General features: G+C 37.1%; 1 pseudogene; it reads right to left on the bottom strand.

The window, feature by feature from the left end:
- Positions 1–1,047: 1,047 nt before the first annotated feature.
- On the bottom strand, positions 1,048–6,677 carry LOC132104870 (trafficking kinesin-binding protein 1-like; annotated as a pseudogene).
- Between the last annotated feature and the right edge of the window lie 954 nt (positions 6,678–7,631).

Genomic DNA, 7,631 nt, shown 5'->3' with positions numbered 1-7,631 from the left:
AAGAGTAAGCTTCTTTAAAATTATTAAGAGATTCATTTGTATTTATAAATAGTTTTTACTGCATAAAAAGAAAAACATTTAATCATGAGACTTTACATTAAACGCTTTTTTTAATCATGAAAAAAAGTTAAAAAGGTACAAACTTTTACCTGGTAAATGGCTATCAGTGGGAAGACAAGAGAATGAAAACAAATGAGGACACACTGCCCTCTGGTGATCGTTATTGGCATCGACAGACAATAATCTTCACCTTTATTTCTCTGCATATATTATTTATTTGAAAAAAAGTTCAAACAAACATTATTGCGTAGTCACTAATCTAAAAGCTTTTCCCTTTTACGACCATTACCTGAGAGCAACTATCTCTCGAAAACAGGTGGTGTTAAACAGTACAATAGAACGTCAAAGTGCACATATCAATAACATGAAACAACAAAAGGTAAATGAATAAAGAGAATAAAATTGCTATTAAACACACGTGCTCAGTGCTCATTCGAGTTTACAGTACTCTCCACGTTTTCCAATTGTTCAGTAAAAACTCTGACGTGGCATGACTAAAATACAGGCACTTGCTTTTTTAATCATAGAAAACCAGCAAGACAGCAGCACTTTCTGAAATCAGTCTATCCATGTTGTCAGCCCTCAATTCATTCAACCACTCATTAAATGAAAAGCAGGAACAGAACAACATTGATCTCGGAATCAATACACTTTCATATACCCTAGAAATGCCCTCAGGATCGAAAACTTAGTTCATAGTGAATACATGTGATTGTAGATTTGGGTTTTTGATTGTTTATTCCTTCCTGCATGTGCAGTGGAAAGTCAAAGTGAGGTCAAAGGTGACATACAATCAGCACCATCTGTACAGGATACACATCACATTAGATTCCAGAGGGCAAATCAGGGAGTTGATGAGGAAAGATCAAAAAGACAGATCAGCCTGAATTCAAATAACACTTTAAACTTCTATATCCATATGTATGTGTTTTTATATCAGGATAAAAATGAAAATTCTTTCATTTACTCACTCATATGTTGTTCCTCTGCTGAACACAAAACACACAAAAAAAGTTCAGTATAATTTACTTTCTTCTGTGAAGTGCAGAAGATATTTTGAATAAGGTCTCAGTATTTATTAATTTCATTTTATTTTTTGCCATATAATGAAGGTCAGTGGGGTCCAGTCATTATGAAATATTCTTCAAAATACTTTCTGCTGTACAGTCATACAGTTTGGAACAACATGAGGGTGAGTAAATGACAATTTTCTTTCTTTTTGCTTTTTTAGGTGAATAATCACTTAAAGTGCACTTTTTATTGTATGCTTTTTACAAGTTATGTCTTGAATTCTGTGTTAGAAAGTTAGTGAGGAACGATCCACTAATTGTGTGATTTATTAATATGCATAACTCATTATTTGAGTCTTGTTTGCTTGGGTAGTTTAGGAGCCAGTAGCATTTCGTCCCCTTGAGGGGTGCCTCTTCATTGCCATACTGGCACCAACCATAGCAGGATAGCTCCGATTCCTTCTCATACCTTCATTTAGTGGACTAAAGGGGGACCCTGCCCTCCGAAGCCCACCCAGAGGACCTATAAGTGGGCTTGGCCTTGGAACCCCTCCCCCTGTTGCCCCAGAAGCCCCAGGGATTGCTAACCCCAACCTTTTCAGCTTATCAACTAAATTGAGATTATACATACTGACATCGGTTTGGCTCTCACAGTCTTTAGCCTGAGCCCCAGATACCCCCGCCACCTCCTTCAAAATGGACCTTGCTGGCTTGGAAGCCAAAAAGTTTTCATAGGAGGGGCTCTTAAAAGAGAAAGATGTGGAGGTATCTACATCGGAAACGGCCGAACTAGGGCTGGGAGTGCAGCAGGTGTGGGAAAGAGGCGGAGTGGTGGGAAGAATCTGGTCAGGAGGTGGAGGAGGAAGAACTGGGGTGGAGAAGAGGACCCCTCCGCTTCCTCTGTCCCAGCTGTGCGGCTGGTACACTGCAGCAGAGATGCCCCTTTCCTGCAAGAGACGCACAAGGCCCAAAGATGTGCTGAAAGTTTTGGTGGAGTCTCGCAGGTTGGGCAACCTTGATTTATTTTTAAATAAATAAATACATTTTATATTTAATTGAGCTACTAATGTAATAAATTGTCATAAAAGAACTAGTCACAGCAAATATGCCGTTTAATTCATTTTATCTAAATAAATATTTAGCAAATATATGGTTTTAAAATAATAACATTATAAATTTGTAAGGTTCATTTATAGGAAATTTGTTTGCCTGGAACAATGGGAAAGTTTCTTAGCATTATTATAATATCAATATTGCATCACATTCCAAATTTTGAGTGTAAGACATAAAGGTGGTTGACTTACTTGAGAAGTCTACGGAAGTGTGGCCTGTGCTGAGACATGGTGACGGGGAGGCTGAGGGGGCAAGGCTATGGCCAGAAGGGACACTGGGATTGGATGTGGTGGGAAGGTTCTGGAAGTATTGCTCTCCAGTCTCATCTTCCTCATAGTCAGAATATTGATATACTTCCTCCAGTTCCAGCTCCAAGGGACGGAAGCCTTTCGGGACCACACCAGGTCGAGCATCCAGGATACCGCCCAGATTAGGCTGAGCCAACTGCTGCCAGTGCTGAAGCGTAGCCGAGCCTCTGAAAAGAAGAAGACATGAGGGATGCTGAGAAGAAGAACTGTGTGATTATATAACCTAATTTACACAGGTCAGTGTGAAAACACACACATATTAACAATGGTGCAATGATGTGATAAAGAAAAAAAAAGAATAAGAATATCAATAGGAATAAAATGACTTTATTGAAGATATACTAAATGAAAGTGCAGAACAAAGAATTTAACTGAAATGAAAGGTGAAAAAAAAATACAATAAAGTACAAGAAATATGAAAATATTGAAGACTGAAGAATAAGACAGACAAAAGTGAAAATATTCATAGTGGGTGGACGTGGCCTGGAACGGTAACGCAGAAATGTCTAAGGATAGACATTTTGGATATTTCGGTCACCTTCCAGGGGTTTGACAATCTGGAGCTTGTCTGGAAGATAAGCACCCAGGGACATGATGCTCTCACTGTGTACCAGCCTGTTTGAGTTATCTGCAATGTCTGCTGGCTCCTGATTACACCTCTCTCGCTCCTCCTCAAAGGAGAGACGCTCACTCAGACAGTTCTGCCGTCGCAAAGACAGTCGCCTCAGAGCAAGTTTGAGCTCCTCAGAACCAGATCGCTTCTCAGGGGCATCCACACTGCAGTCAGAGAACAAGGAAAGTCATATGACTGAAAACAAGGGTCATTCTCAGGAAACTGTGGCATTTGTTTCATTTAATTTAAAAGGATGCGGAAATTAGTCACATTATTTCATAGCTTTGACTTTGATTATTGTGTAATGCAAAATTTCTATTATTTTATTCTTTAGTGTATGATTTTCCATAAGGAATGCCTGACAATTTGCAAGTCCCCACAACATGCTTTCATTATATATTTCTATCTAAAAAAAAAAAGGATAAAATACTGAATTTGACTTTGTATTTACACTAAACGTTAAACCCTGTTATATTACATGATTTCTCCCTTTTAAAAATTGTTTGACGTTTTTAAGGTTGAAATGTGATGAGGTGAAAAGTGAGTTACAGTAAATTTAACTTTAATTTAACTATTAATAAATGTTAACATAAAACAATAAATAGCTGCTCAAATTATAAATCAAAAGCTCAAATGTGATTTAATTTCTTCATTTGGGGTAGCAAAAAAAATGATCAATCCAGTACAACCCTATCATAATCAAAACTATTATACAATAATCCAATGATGCTCTTCACAGTCTCAAACACACGCTTATGACGAACCCTTGAGACAAAGCACATCTTGTTGCTGACTGCAAAGATAAATCAAGATATTAAACTAATTCAGATTATGACAATAAAATAAAAAGCGCTGTGTGATGGAAAGTAAAAAAAAGAGAGGAACATTTCAAACCTCTGTTCTTCATTATCAGGATTCTCCAGACTCAATTCCTTCCTCATGGTTCCCTCAATTTCAGCAGCCAGGGAGTCCTAAAACACATATGCACACATGCTTATTTAGCTATTAACATGGGGACATTTTATAGACCTCTATTTTTTATACAGTTTGCTATAAATACTGTAATCTAATCCACACTCTAAACCTAAAAAAAACTTTCTGTATTTTTATAGTAACAAAAACTTTTTCTTCTTTATACAGTTCTTACCAATGAGGACATTCACAAACTGAAGTTTTGTCAGATTTAGCTCAATTTGGAGTATGATTAGTACAAATTAAAATTTTGAACAGCAGTGCAAATTGACTGTTATTGAATATATTAGTTATATAACTGTGTGTGTGTTCACCATGGGAAAAAGTCCCAGAGGGGTATAGTGTCGAGGAGTTCCTGCGGACACACTGCGGTTCCATAGGTTCTTGAGCTCCTCTTGAGCCTCATGAAGCATTTCAATGCACTCTGAGTATTTCTCCTCCAGCTCCTGCAGCTGTGTGTGAGGAACCAACAATTGTTAATAACATTTACACAGAATGAATGAATATATTATGAAGGTATGTTTTTGTAAGATTAAATGTGTGGAATATTGTTTATGTTGTATGAAATAAAGTACCTCGGATGTAAGCTGTCTTTGAGCATCTTTAGCTGCCTTAAGGTGCTGAGAAAGTTCTTCATTCTCAACAGCAAACTGTCAAAAACTTAAATCTTAGCACATATTTATCTCATGTATTTACAATTCATTCACCAGTAAAGTGAAAGACAAAATGATTCTCACAGTTTTGGCTTTTTTCTGCAGGTCTACTATCTGACAGAGAAGGTGTGTGATTTCCTCCTGTTGGCGAGAGGCATCTTCCTTTTTTTGGCCAGTTCTTCTGCTATACTGGAGATCTGGATGCTGGACTGCCCTGTATGAGAAGAAAAGGTGGACTTATGTTTTATATTATGTTAAAATAAAGAGCTCTACACCTCCACCTAAGCCCTAAACATAGCATCTCTCACTTAGCTCCCTGACGCAGTCATTCACCAGCTGCTGTTCCTTCTCCTCATATGACTCTGTCTCAGACTTCAGCTGACTCGCCTAGGGACAGAAAGAGAGACTGGTACCACTTAAACATCAAGTGTGTCTTATTTTTGAAGTTAAAATATGAATAAGTAAAACTGTTTTAATCTGTGTAATTTCTAATACATCAAATCAAGATGGGATATTAAAAAAAAAACATCTTTGTATGGTGGAATCAGAAAACTTCCAGAAACATGAAATACCATCCATATGCATAACAAATATCTATTTGCTCGACCATTTGCTGGTTGTTCACTGTGAGTTCATAATGACTCTGACTAACAGAGGTCATAGATCTTCTGTAAGATACTGTGAGCACGGCATGCATGCACAATAGGAATCAATATTTTTTTCAATTCACACATGGAAATTAGGCAGTGGCACATACATTGCTCCAGGCCAAATTGTCTTTCCTCTTTTGCATTATTTTGCCAGTTGATGTTCCTCAAATTTATATATACACACTACCATTTCAAAGTTTAGGTTATTATATATTTCTTTAGTGAAATTAATACTTTTATTCAGTAAGGTCCCATTAAAATAATTAAAAAAAAGGCAGTAAAGACATTAAGAATGTTAAAAAGGAAGTTAAAAGCTGTTCTTCAGAAATTTCTGTTCCATCAAAGAAATAGTTTTCTAAAAGAATCTTACTCATATATATATATGTGTGTGGATTTAATTTATTTATTGTTTGCGTTCACATGTGCATGTACCTCTGATCTGAGAGAGAGATTTTCCTCCTCCAGGTCTTGAAGTTTCTGTTGCAGAAAGTCCAGAGAGGAACCGCTATGGGCAGAAACTCCTGCCCTTCCCTGTTGCCTCCTGATCCCAAAACAAAAAAGAATGTATGAATAAAAAATCAGCCCTAATATGGGCACATTAAAATATTCTGCTTACTTTATTTTCATCAGAGACCTTCTGCCCGATTCAAAAGAAATAACAATTGTTGAAAATAGTAGTGCATTATAAATTAAACTACAGCTGAAAAGCCCTTAAATATCCTAACTGAAGCCAACAGAACCAGCTCCACTGGCCTTGAGCAATAGATAAAAGCGGACAGTGTTATAAAACAGTGGACTGACGTGGGCGATCCAGACCCCTCTTCACTCTCCTCCACTGCATTAGTGTAGAACTGCAAGAGCTCATCTTTTAGATTCAACTCATGGTGCAGCTGTGCAACCTATGTACAATAAAATTAACAAAATATAAACAAGAATGAATTCATTGCTCGCGCTTCATTGCTAATTACCATTATTCATATCCTCAACTAACACACTTGAACTGAAGCCTAAAAAAGCTTCTAAAAACTGAGAGCTGAATTCACAAAGGAATTGCAACATTTTTGCACACAGGATTTCAGCAGGAGCGATTTTTTTTGTGAATTCCCACCAGAGAATTTGACACTTTCATCTGATCATTGTAATGAATCTGTTCCATGTACCTCCTCCCTGATGGTGCCCACTTGTTCCTCCAGGTATTCGTTCTGCTCTGACAGAACACGGTTACTCTTCAGGAGGGACTGACCGATGCGGGCAGCGAGCTCCAAATCCCGCTCTTTCTGTGGAGTTGAGGAAAAGATTTGCTAATACCCTCAAATTTAGGGTTGGTAAGATTTTTATAAGCCTCACCAAGGCTGCATTTATTTGATCAAAAATATAGTAAAAACAGCAATATTGTGAAATATTATTGCAAAAGGACAATTCTATTTCAATATATTTTAAAATGTAATATATTCCTGTGATGGCAAAGCTGAACTTTCTCCAATCATCAGTAACACAAGATCCTTCAGAAATCATTCTAATGTTGCTGATTCGACACTCAAGAAACATTTATTATTATAATTTCTTATTATATTCTGCAAAAAAAAAAGTGTGTGAAACCTCAACCTAAAAATATGAGCAATGAGGAAAAACTCTTACATGGACCTGACTTAAAACTATTATATTGTATACAATATTATATTATACTTGACTTAAAAATTATTGTTCACAAATTATTGTTCACATCAAGCTTACATAAATCTAATGTGCGTTCACAAAGGTTGGGGGGGGGGGGGGGGGGCAACTGGCTTGCTGACCTCGCACCATCACGCTCTTACAATAACACCATTGACAAACCATGCGCAATTTGCCCCGGCGACTGTTTCCATGGTGCTGTTACCCAGCAACTCCATCCACAGTCAGCCAGAATCAGATCAGCCACAATTACTGTTATATCACAAGCTCATGCATTCACACACACACACAGACACACACACACACACACACACACACACACACACACACAAGTATGCACAAAAATAAAAAGGAATAAGAGATAAAATATAAAAATATAAACTTTCTGACATCCTTTTAATGAAACATTTGATGCGAAATTCAATGTGCAAGGGTGTGGGCAAGAGGAACTTCTATTGTTAGGAGGATATTGTAAAATACAAACTTCAGTATGCTAAACTGAATATACAGTGAAGTCTTCTTCAAAAGATAAAGATTGAACTTTAAACCTGCTGCCCTGTTTACATTAATTTTAGTAA

The sequence above is a fragment of the Carassius carassius genome, chromosome 25 (assembly GCF_963082965.1).
Source record: "Carassius carassius chromosome 25, fCarCar2.1, whole genome shotgun sequence".
NCBI lineage: Eukaryota > Metazoa > Chordata > Actinopteri > Cypriniformes > Cyprinidae > Carassius > Carassius carassius.
This window is presented reverse-complemented; position numbering and strand designations above follow the sequence as displayed.